The sequence below is a fragment of the Macrobrachium nipponense genome, chromosome 7 (assembly GCF_015104395.2).
Source record: "Macrobrachium nipponense isolate FS-2020 chromosome 7, ASM1510439v2, whole genome shotgun sequence".
Classification (NCBI taxonomy): Eukaryota; Metazoa; Arthropoda; class Malacostraca; order Decapoda; family Palaemonidae; genus Macrobrachium; species Macrobrachium nipponense.
Window position 1 is genome coordinate 75,904,119 of NC_061109.1, and position 12,613 is coordinate 75,916,731.

Here is a 12,613-nt window from a genome sequence, read left to right on the forward strand (position 1 = left end):
AAAAGTAGGCTTAATTTCCAAACTGACACTACAAGATTAGCAATAAGGTCAATTTCACTCTACAGAAACGAGAAAACGCCTGAGGACAAGATTAGCGATTTTTAGGCAGCCACACCTTGGAGGAGCACACACGTGGTCAACAGATGATTCATCCAGAAAACAATACATTTTGAATAAACAACGAGGCCTATAGGACTTGGTACCATGAAATTTACAAAAATGTTCCAAAAAAATGAGTGAAAAGACGAAAATAGGATATAAATATAGCGAGAGAGAGAGAGAGAGAGAGAGAGAGAGAGAGAGAGAGAGAGAGAGAGAGAGAGAGAGAGAGATAATAACTATATACATGTGGGATTAATTAATTAGTAGTTCATTAATTTTAAGGTCCCTCATAAACTTTTTACAAATATATGGGTCCAAATGGTACAATCCCAGACTTAGCAATTACAGAGGTATCGCCCCAATTTATACAATGAGATTTTTCACTAAGATGGATAAACAGTGCATTTGAAGTCTGGGCTGTTCTAACTGAAAACATATCCTGCTTAATACGCACACATAAATATTTACTTGACTTACCGACTTAAAATGATGGGCAATCCTTACAAGGAATTTTGTAAATGATCTTATTTGTTACGGGACTATTCTTAATTAGCATATCTTTAATGGTATTGTTATAAGAGAACACTACATTAACATTAAACGATTTAAATATTGATTTAATGTTTTCAAAACCACGAAAGTAAGGCAAGCTAAGTACACTTTTAGAGGTTTCTTTTTCATTACTAGCAACACTATAAAACTTTTTGTGAGCGTATTTATAACATAAATCAATTATATGAGGTGGGTAGCAGAGATCGTTTTCTATCTTTTTTATGTATTCTATTTCTTGGTCAAGATATTATGGATTCGTGATACGCAAAGCACGTAAGAACATAGAAGAAAAAATTGACATTTTAATATTAAGATGGTGGACAGAATAAAAATGTCCATGTTAAATCATTTGTGGGTTTTCTGTAAATACTGAATTTACATTGGAAAAATTCTCTATGTATTAATATATCTAGGAAAAGGATGACATTGTTATTTTCAATTTCAACAGTGAATTTTATGGATGGCACTAAATTATTCAATTTAGACAATAAATCATTCACATCGATACCAACAGGTGAAACTACTAAGATGTCATCTACATAGCTGTACCATTTTAAGGGGACAAGTGTGATATCCGGGAGGTGCTGTCTTTCAAAAAATTCCATATATAAGTTTGAAAGGAGAGGTGATAAAGGATTACCCATAGCCATACCAAATATTTGTTGGTAATATTCTCCATTAAAAATAAATCTGCAATCTCAAATACACAACTTAATCAATGAAATTATGTGACTAACGGACATAGGTAGTTCCTGCAATACAAGTTCATTACTTAAATATTCTAGGACAGAGAACAAGGAACATACATCAAAACTGACAAAGATATCACTAAGATTTAGTACAATGTTATTTAATTTTTCCACAAGATCAAGAGAATTCGGGATGTGTGAATGAGATACAGTTCCAAGTAGCGGGGATAACAATTTAGTAATATATTTAGATAGTTTATAAGCAATTGATCCTACAGTACAAATAATTGGCCGCATAGGTTTGTTTTCCTTATGAGTTTTAACTAGGCCATATAAATAAGGCAATGAGGGACACTTTACAGTTAATTTACCCAAGAGTTATTTTTTAGTTTTAAGAATTTGTTTCATATTGATATTGAAGTTTTTTATTACTTGATCCAATGGATTTTTTGTGAGTTTTTTGTAAGTTGTTTAATCTTCTTATAAAGTATGCATGCGTGATATGTAGTCAGTTTTGTCCAGAACTACCAAGCTATTGGATTTATCAGCCTTAGTAATGTGTAAGCTATTATCATTCTTCAATTCTTTTAAACTTTTTCTGTAACGACCAGGAAGTTATTTTCATGATAGGCATGCGTAGCACTATCTGTCATGCCTTTGATAATATCTAAATGATTTTGTGGTAGGTCACAGTATTTTTCAAACTTATATAGAGATGTCGCTATTGATAAAGCTGATGGTTTTTTTACAAATGAAGAAAGACAACCCAAAGCCTAATGCACGCACTGCATTATCACTTGTTTGTTTGATTGATAAATTCAAGACACAATCACTTCTAGCATTATTGGTCCAATCACTGTTGTCGATAAGGTTGTTTAATTTTCAATCCAGTTTTCTGGTCAAAGTGTCTGTAGTTCTATGAAGTTTTCCATATATTTCTTGCCTTAATGCGTGTTTCCAATCAGCGTTAATCGAATAGTTGAAAATACGTCGGGCTTTTTCCAGTTCTTTAAATTTCTCCTTTTCCTCCAATTTCGCGGCAGCAACGTGACGTTTTGACATCATTGAAGAAAATTCGTAAAAAGGATGTTGATCGTATCTTCTTATGCGGCGTGGTAGCAACGATTTAGGTAACACTTGTTCCGCGAGGCATTTTTTCAAGAATTTCAAGCGAATCCTGGTAGAGTGCGCCGCCAGTAAGGAGTTGGCAAAAGAGTTGACGAAGCAGCTCAGCAGTGGGAAGAGGAAAGCAAAAGTCAACGTGGCCATCATGATGAATAACTTGATCACGAAGTATATAAAACGTGATGCTATGTATAAATAAAGGTTTTGCCACGGAGGAAAAAATCAAAAGCGCGAGAGGCAAGAACTTTCGGTCTAGTACGACCCTTTACTTAGGCACTACTGATCATAAAAAGCAAAAACATAGTAAAAGTAGGCTTAATATCCAAACTGACACTACAAGATTAGCAATAAGGTCGATTTCACTCTACAGAAACGAGAAAATTCCTGAGGGCAAGATTAGCGATTTTTAGGCAGCCACACCTTCGTCAACAGATGATTCATCCAGAAAACAATACATTTTGAAAAAAACAAGGAAGCATATAGGACTTGGTTACATGAAATTTACAAAAATGTTCCAAAAAATGAGTGAAAAGACGAAAATAGGCTATAAATATAGCGAGCGAGAGAGAGAGAGAGAGAGAGAGAGAGAGATAATAGCTATATGCATGTGGGACTAATTAATTAGTAGTTCATTTATTTTGTTAAGGTCCGTTCATAAACATTTTACAAATATATGGGTCCCAAATGGTCAGAATCCCAGACCTATATATCTATTATGATATATAATATATATATATAGTCTAATAGTATACTATAATATATATATTATATATATATTAATTAAAAAATATTAAAAAATAAACCTCAAGCGCGAAAAACAATTAAATTAAAAGATATGTAACGACTGGCATCTTTCCTTTTCTAGGGAGACGGCAATAACAGCACCGGATGAGGACGTACACCCTTACAAGTGTAAGAAAAATACACGTCTCCGCTCTCTTCTTAATTCTTGGCGTCATCCCCGCGTTGGCTTCATATCCCTTCCAATCCTTTCATCCACTCCATGCAGGAAGAAAAAATGCGCAACATTTATCATCCTTTGGAAGAAGTATGAAAGAAAGATACGCATCGGCGTGACGTACGGCTTCATATTCCTCGGTTCTTGCCTCTGATTTTATCCTCGGTTTCATTCTTTCTTCGTCTTTCGTTTTCGTTTTCGGTCTTGTGGTTTCTTCCCGTCCTATATTCTTCAGTGCAGCGTGGTCTCATGAGGTTTATCTCCGAGGTAAAAAAAAAAAAAAAAAGGGGAGGGGACGGCTGTTATGCATAAAGTTTCCTCCTCGTATCTTAGGTAACAGGTGACTTAGGTAAAAGTTCCGTAAGAAAACTGTCCTATAAGTGACGAAGACGGTCTCTGTTACCCACTTCGCTTAAACTGTATTGTTTGTTCATAGTGCAGAAGGTATGAGACATCCTGGAGAGAGGTTCCAATAAGTATCAAAAATCTCAGTATATGCTCCTTAAGATGGTTTTAAGCTAAATTATTTTTATTGATATGAATTTTAGCATTTTTTCATTTTAACTTTTGCAATGTTAAAGCAATGTTGTGTCACTTTCCGTTATTCCTTGCATTTGTTTGACCACACTCTGACAGTCTTCCTCTTAATAAACAAGAAATTAATATAAGATGGTGTTCACCATTTTGTCATGCACACCAAGAAAATGTAATTCTTATCTGGGTGGATTAATAAATCGGTAGCGTTGCATTTAAAAAAAGGAGGAATCTATCCTTATATCGTATTTTTGAGGGACCAGTGGACATGAAATTCATTTACGTGTTAAATGCGTTCTTTAGTTGTCTGTGGTCTAATGACAAGTAATTTAATGTATATATCAAAATATCACTAAGACTTCGTCGTAAGAACACCATTAGCTAGATAATTGTCGATATCACAATTAAATGTGATCAGTTAAACGTTGGTGTTAAAGTAAACCACCATCCTCACAGCTTTGCAAAGTGTGTTTGCAGAAGCCCAAATCAATTGCTTTTATGTACCCGTTGTTATCACAGTACAATGCTGCGTAGACAAAAGGGAAGTCTTAGAATAAAATCCTGGTGTCCCCCTCTGATGCTGGTGGTGTATTTTCCATTCCAGGTGCTAAGGCTACCAGCACTGGTACGTTTTCCTGTCACATACCAGACAGTTTCTTTTGTTCTGTGCCAAATTATATATATATATATATATATATATATATATATATATATATATATATATATATATATGTGTGTGTGTGTGTGTGTGTGTGTGTGTGTGTGTGTGCGTGTGTGTGTGTTTGTGTATGTGTATGTTTAGTATTTTAAATCACGAAAAATAAATTATATATATATATATATTATATCTATATATATATATATATATATATATATAACATATATAATTGTCCATTTAGACATTTATACATTAATGTACCCTATACATGTGACCTCGCATATAGTTTTTCAAGATGCAAGATTTACTGAATATTTTCCGAATGGGAAGTCGACAGTGAACTGTAGAGTAAGAGAGAGAGAGAGAGAGAGAGAGAGAGCCAGCCAGTCACTGAAATAAAAGCAAGAGCTCGTGCATTTCCTTTCATTCTTTTGTGATCAGAGTTGGGAGAAAATCAGCGCGCGCTTTATCTGAGGTCTCGTGTTTACCGGCGGTATTTTAGCGTTGTTTATTTTCTGCTCTGGTTCTCAGTTGTACAGGAAAAAGGGCTGAGGAGAAAAGAAAGCGAATCTAAAGTTGTTTTGCTCTCGCAAGAAAACACATTAAGAATTCCCAGTGTATATGGCCATTTGCTAAAGCTTCTCTGCAGGAGAGAAAAGAACAAAAATAACCTTATATTTTGTTACTTTCGGTTTCCTCTTTGGCTTTCGGTTCTGGTTCCCACTTCCTTTTTTTCTTCTTCTTCTTTTGGTCGGGATTACCTGGGAACTCTCTTTCCCCTAAGAAGTGGGCAGGAGCAGAGACAGTGAGTGGGTTGAAGTAACTCTCTCTCTGATTTAACATATTACTTACCCTTCGAAATTCTGTGCCTCATGAAAATCCAGCGTAAGACATACAATGTTGAATTATGTCGTAATTGTTAAATATCAAAATGTTTGTTTTGTTAATCATATGCAGTATCGAAGTGATATCCTCATCCTAATTTTCTCTTACTGAATCGTGAGTTTAAAATACACAGAGTTATATTAATCTTCAATGTTCAACAGATAAACCTTTGATTTTAGTTTAGAGGTTCAAAATATATTTGCGTAGTATAATTAAACGTAAAATATACTCAAAATAGATCACTAATTTGAAGGTAGTTCGTTCATTTAAAAATTGTTACAGCATTCATGCACCAACTGCCTCTTCTCCCCTTAATAATAAATCCTTGTCATTCGTACGTTTTACTGAGCTTCACAATACTGATATAGCGTCTCAGTGGCGTGGTAAGGTATGGTCTCGTCCTGCCACCTCGGTGGCAGCGAGTTCGATTCTCGGCCATTCCATGGAGGGGTTAGAGATGTGTACTTCTGGTGATAGAAGTTCACTCTCGACGTGGTTCGGAAGTCACGTAAAGCCGTTGGTCCCGTTGCTGAATAACCACTGTTCCCATGCAACGTAAAATCTCCATACAAACAAACAATACCGAGATAGTAATAGAAAAGCATTGCAAATTCGTATATCGTATCTGAACCTAGCTACAGTATGCAAACGATGCTAAACTCGACAACAACATGAGAATCATGCACTCAATAAGAAGACCTTTGAGTCGTCAACTGAATGAATAAGCATTAATGTTCCTACACAAATTACTTCCTTTCTTTCAGGAAACAGATTAACTGTCACAGTGGCTGTGCTTCATTTTTATAACCGCCCCCCTCCCCGCCCCCTCCCAAGACATTTTTATATTGCGAGATGAAATTCGAAGTTAAAATAAAATCAAAACTGTGGTCAGTTCTGAAATTTAAGCTACGGAATAGTCCCTGTTGTTTCACTTTCATAATGGAATCGGTTTTCAGTGAGTTTGTTATCCATGAACTTTTCTAATCATTCGAACTATTATTAAACTACTACAACAATTGAAATTCATATTTGAATTTGACGGTGGTATCTACGTAGAATCAACGTTTGTAAATAACTTTCACAACTAAAAATTGAAACGATTTCCTAGGAGTTGGTGAAAACAAATTCGGAAAACGTTCACTTACGTGGCCAAAGAACAGTATTATTTTGCAACCCTTTGATATCCTAAATTTTATATCATCCATATATATATGTCTGCAGGTAGAAATCTCAAACACAGACCCTAACACGAAAGCGCACACACACACAAATATTTACAACAATATATATATATATATATATATATATATATATATATATATATATATATATATGTGTGTGTGTGTGTGTGTGTGTGTGTGTGTATATATATATATATATATATATATATATATATATATATATATATATATATATATATATATATACACATGTGTATGTATGTATGTATGTGTGTTTGGATTCCCCTTAACGTGGGATTAACTTACAACCATGGGAACTGTTTAAATAAGTAAATCATCCCTGGCTATAATTCAGGCCTTTGCCTTTTAGCTTGAATATTCGGCTATCACTGTCATCTTTATCAGTCCCATAAGGCACAGATCTTAGACCAGGTATATGCACATTTCTTAACGTTATCATTTCATAAATAATTCTGGCTCTCTCCCTCAACGACTAATAATAATAATAATAATAATAATAATAATAATAATAATAATAATAATAATAATTATGATAATACGCATTCACATCTTAGTGAAAAATTATATGATCCCTCTAATCACTTAATTATGATACGGTAATCATTCTTTTTCAAAAATTATTTTTACATTGAGCCATGGTTATTAAATGTCCACCATAAGGAATAAAGTAAACAGAAGGGGGGTGGGGGGGGGGGGGGGTGGGGGGGGGGGGGGGGATTCTGCGGAAATATTGTACAATCCTGTCATAAGGTCAAGAAGCAGCACATATCCTTGGAAGAATTCCGCAAAGTTCTCTCTTTTTAGACTGGAAATTTGTTGTTTTTTAATTAGCTGTCATGAAATAATTAACATATACCAATAACCTAACTCCAAACCGTCATTTATTTAAACATTTCTTTTCTTTGTGCATGTGCCATTTTCACAATATATAAACTTCTTTACAGAATATTTTCAAATAGGCCTACAGTAAACAAATGCTCTTAAAATGCTAATTATTTGTTATTTTCGTCATCGATAAGTGACCAGTGTAGAGTAATCAGGAAAATCTACTTCAAGTTTAACGCAATGAAAGCTATGACGTTTAATTTCCTTCTTAAATGCTCTTTTGTTTGCATTTTCAAATACTTATGTGAGAGTTGAACAACAGTTAGCGATGCTAAATGCATAATTATCGTAAGAATTATAGTTTACCCTAATGGCTACAATGAAGAAAGGTAGAGAGCTTGCTCAATTACTTTTGCGGTGAGGAACACAGAGAATTCTTCATATGGAGGCACAGAGCATTATCATTACGCCTTCAAAGATTCCAAACCTTTAATAGCTATACCGCGATGCAAGTGAATATGGGTCGAAAATTAAATCTGTTATTTTAACGTAAATATTTATAGACTTGAGTATCCTCAGAGAGAGAGAGAGAGAGAGAGAGAGAGAGAGAGAGAGAGAGAGAGAGAGAATTATTATACTGAATCATCCCCCATAGAGAGTTAGTGTCATCAGTGACCCTCACCCGGTGCACTGTCAAAATTACTTGAGCTTTTTTTTAGCGTCCGTTCGGCCCCTAGCTGCAAGCCTTTTCATTCCTCTTACTGTACCGCCGTTCATATTTGCTTTTCTCCCATCGGACTTTCCACCCTCTCCTAACAACTGTTTAATGGTGCAGCTGTAATGTTTTCTTCCTGATACACCTTTCAAATCGATTACTGTTAATTTTCTTTTTCACCGCTGAATGTCCTCATAGGTCCCAGCTTTCGACCTATGGCGTAAATTTTATATTGCTTTTCATTCCAGCGCCTCAGTGCGTGGTCAGTATGGTGTTGGCGTACCACCTCTGTGGCCGCGAGTTCGATTCTCGGGGATTCCATTGAGGTGTGAGAGATGAGTATTTCTGGTGATAGAAGTTCACTGTCGACGTGGTTCGGAAGTCACGTTAAGCCGTTGGTCCCGTTGCTGAATAACCACTGGTTCCATGCAACGTCAAAACACCATGAAAACAAACAAACATTTCCATCCTCAATAATTACGTACTGCTTGTCCGACTGGACTTTTTAACGCTAATATATCTATTAGACAAAAAACAAAACATCTTTCATCTTGCAATAAAAAAAAAAAACTTACAACCCTATTGCCTAATCTCTCCCGTAAATGTCATGGACGTAACTCAATCATGAACCATTGTCTGTCGTTACTGAAGTCTCTTCATTTTGGTAAAAAAACAGAAGTTACGCAAGTTCATTCACTATACCCCATGGGTGATGAGCTGGATTGTAGGATCGTATCTTTTCTTGCATTGCTGACTCAGTGCGAGATAACCTCATTTTTAATGACCTCTACAGTTAAGCGTACAGTCACTCATGTAAGTCCATGCATGTCCGGGTGTTGAGAGAGATTCCACTTCACCCTTTTCTGGACGACAGGTGTCTGGGGATGCGAAACTGGCCAAATGTTCAACTACCTAACTCAGAAGTAGAAAGTTTCGGTGTGTGCCCGTCTTACGTCACTATGCAGACCCGTTGTCCAGAAAGGGGTTGGATGGGATTCAGCTTTATGCCCGGAGACATCCATGAACTTATATGAGTGACTATACCTACTGTTTGTTTTGTAATATGGTTCACTATAACCAATGAAGATTTTCATGTTTTCGTACGGATTCCCCCCCCCCCCCCCCACCCCCCCCCCCCCCGCCTTGTTTGTGTGGTCGTGCCTATGTGTGAGGTGGAAAATAGATGATCTATAACAGATACATGAAAGTAAAACCATTCGTTAGGGGGTATAACTCCACCAATGAGGAGGAAATGGGCAACCAGCTTTTAATTGATTGAAACCATAGATAAATCCATCCCTTATTGAGCAGACCTATTCTTTTAGCAGTATATCTGCCAAGTTCCAAGAATTTTCGTCCATTCCCTCTTGAGATAGCCTTCTAAAACAGACAACTTTGTTGGAGAAGGCAATGAACACACACCTGTAAAGAAAGAAGAATGACTAGAAATACAATCGCTCAATTTTTTTTCTTACTTTTTTCCCCTCAAAGGTTCGCACTTAAAGAAAACGGAGTGACTCGAAGTTAAAGCGGTCACTATCCTAAAGACGAAGTAGGGCTGTAGCTGCAGCAGCAGCATACAAACGAGCGCTTTGCTCTTGCAATACAGGAGAAAGTAAGCACAGAGGCGCTCAACGAGCAAACGCTCCCGAGAGATAAGAGATTCGTGTGTTTTGGATCGGTATAGAAAAAGTTTCAACGATAAGGGAACACCAGTTCGAGGCCTTTTTAGAGAGAGAGAGAGAGAGAGAGGGGAGAGAGAGAGAGAGAGAGAGAGAGAGAGGGAAATGTGGTAAGAGTAGGATGATACGATGGAGATAGGTAGAAAAAGGGACTAGAGGGAAGAGGAGAGAGATGGAAAGGGCAAATTTCCTATTTTCATTATTAATTATCTACAGAGTTCATAAGAAAATAATGCACCTTGGTCGAACAGCTTATGATTCTAAGTTCTCTTTTGTCATAATGAATTGTGAATTGCTATCTTACATGTGAGAAAAAGACATAAAATGAAAGTTTCGACTGTAATGAACTTGAAAAATTACCGACTGATATCCCGTATATGCCACTTGCTACATTCATACTTGATAAATTCACTGTATGTAATTTGCTTAGTACGTTCGAAATAATTCTTTGAACGCCAAAGGGAGATGGAAGGTGTGGGTTAATGTATATTTTGCCATGCATATGCTTTCCATGTATTCATAAATATTGTCTATTGTAAATGCATCCACATGCGTCGCGCTGTCTGCATTCTGCACATGCGCATAAGTACTCTTCCTGCATCTCAGTAAATATTTACCTTTGGCTGCATGGAATAAAGAACACTGCGACCCCGGATATCATTTCTCCTATCCTACAATCTTCTGTCCTTTAATGCAAGACATCACCACCTATCACCAGATATAGTTCCTCGTTGGACGAGTGGTTTTCGCGCTCGGCTACCAATCCGGTGGTCCGAAGTTCGATTCTCGGCGCGGCCAACGTGGAGTCAGAGGAATGTATTTCTGGTGATAGAAACTCATTTTTCGATATAATGTGGTTCGAATCTCACAATAAGTTGTAGGTCCCGTTGCTAGGTGACTAATTGGTTCCTAGCCACGTAAAAGTATCTAATCCTTCGGGCCAACCCTAGGAGATCTGTTAATCAGCTCAGTGGTCTGGTAAAACTAAGATATACTTACTTATTTATCAGCAGATGTTTCTAAGGGGCAAACTTGTGTATCTTAAGTATGTAAAGGCTCGCTTTCAGCATTTTAACGTACACTGGGAGTGACTGAGGAATTCGAACGTGATTAACAATTAAATCAATATTCAGATACTCAACGGAAGCCATTTTGAAAACCTGCCGACCGTCTTGGAGAATGACAAAATTTTGTTTGCCCAGAGGTTGACGATGAGACAGAAGGTCAAGAAGAATCGTTGTGCCAAATTTCATGCTTGTATCACCAACTGTACTTTTCCCCTATTATTTTGAAGTTACCCGCTCCACTGATATGGTCGGATTGCAATCAGTGGTCCAAATGTGACCATTTTCCGTGCATATTGATCTATTGCTTGCATTTTTCACTGTTTGAAGGAAAAGTTCGTTTGACCCCCAAATAACACCCAAGGCCTTTTTTGACCTGCAATATGACCGGATTGCAATCAGTTGTCCAATATGGCCATCCTCCATGCATAGTGATCAATTGCATGCCAATTAACAGCAATTTCCATAGTTTGAAGGAAAAGTTCTTTTCACCCCCAAAAAACCATCGAAGTATAACCTTACTATTCTTTTTTTTTCCCCTCCAACAATGTGGCCAGATTGCAGTCAGCTGTTCGAATATGACCATTTTACATGCATATTGATTAATTGCTTGCCAACTGATTACATTCCAATGTTTGAAGGAAAAGTCCGTTTGACCTCTAAAAAAAACACTGAAGAAAAAGTTCATTTGACCCCTAAAAACGCTAAAAGAAAACTTCGTTTGACAGCTAAAAAAATTGCCCAAGGTTATAGCCTTATAATTCAGGCCTTTTTTGACCTCCTGCAATATGGCCAGATTACAGTAAGTTGTCCAAATATGGCCGTTTACCATGCCTAGTGATCAATTGCTTGCCAGCTGACTGCAGCAATTAGCTCCTACTAGAATGAAGATGCATTCTCTGTGTTAGCTTTATCAGTCTCGAATCTAAATACGAGACACATACGTATACCTATTGCAAATAGTAAAACAAAATGCTGCAAATATTAAAAGAAAGAAAAAAAGTCTGCAACAAAAGTCTTTATTTTTGCATTGTGCTAAGAAGAGTAAAATTAAAATGCTAGCAGTGTTTTTTTTTATTTATGAAATACTTGTATATTAACGGAACTCTATATAGATAATTGTAATGATGAAAATTATACTTACTGGATTTCCAACACTAATGACTTTCTCCAAACATTCAGAGACGCTTCATTGCAACTTTAATACAATGCAACTTCAGTAACATTCAAGGCGAACAACCAATGATCTGTCTTCTACCTCAAAACCTTGATATTCTCTCCACTTTTCCGTTTTCCTTGAAATTGTTTCCTGCCAAGTAGACACTGGTTTGAGTACCACAATACCGGCAACCAAATTGGCTTTTGGGTTTCTTTCTATTTTTTTATTTGTTTTTAATCCATATGTAATGCAACAAAAATAATGAATGTTTCTTCCTTTCCAACGTGGTAGAAACGAGAGTTGCCCACATTAAGTCAAACTGATTTTCCACCTCAGGAAGTACGGAATCCAAGCAATGCAGACTTCCGGGAGCAAGGAACTTCAGTAATCAAGCAAGAGCTCGTTCCTTTGCTGGTTTTACTAAAATACTGAGGCAAATTAACACTGTTGTGCACGCTAAATC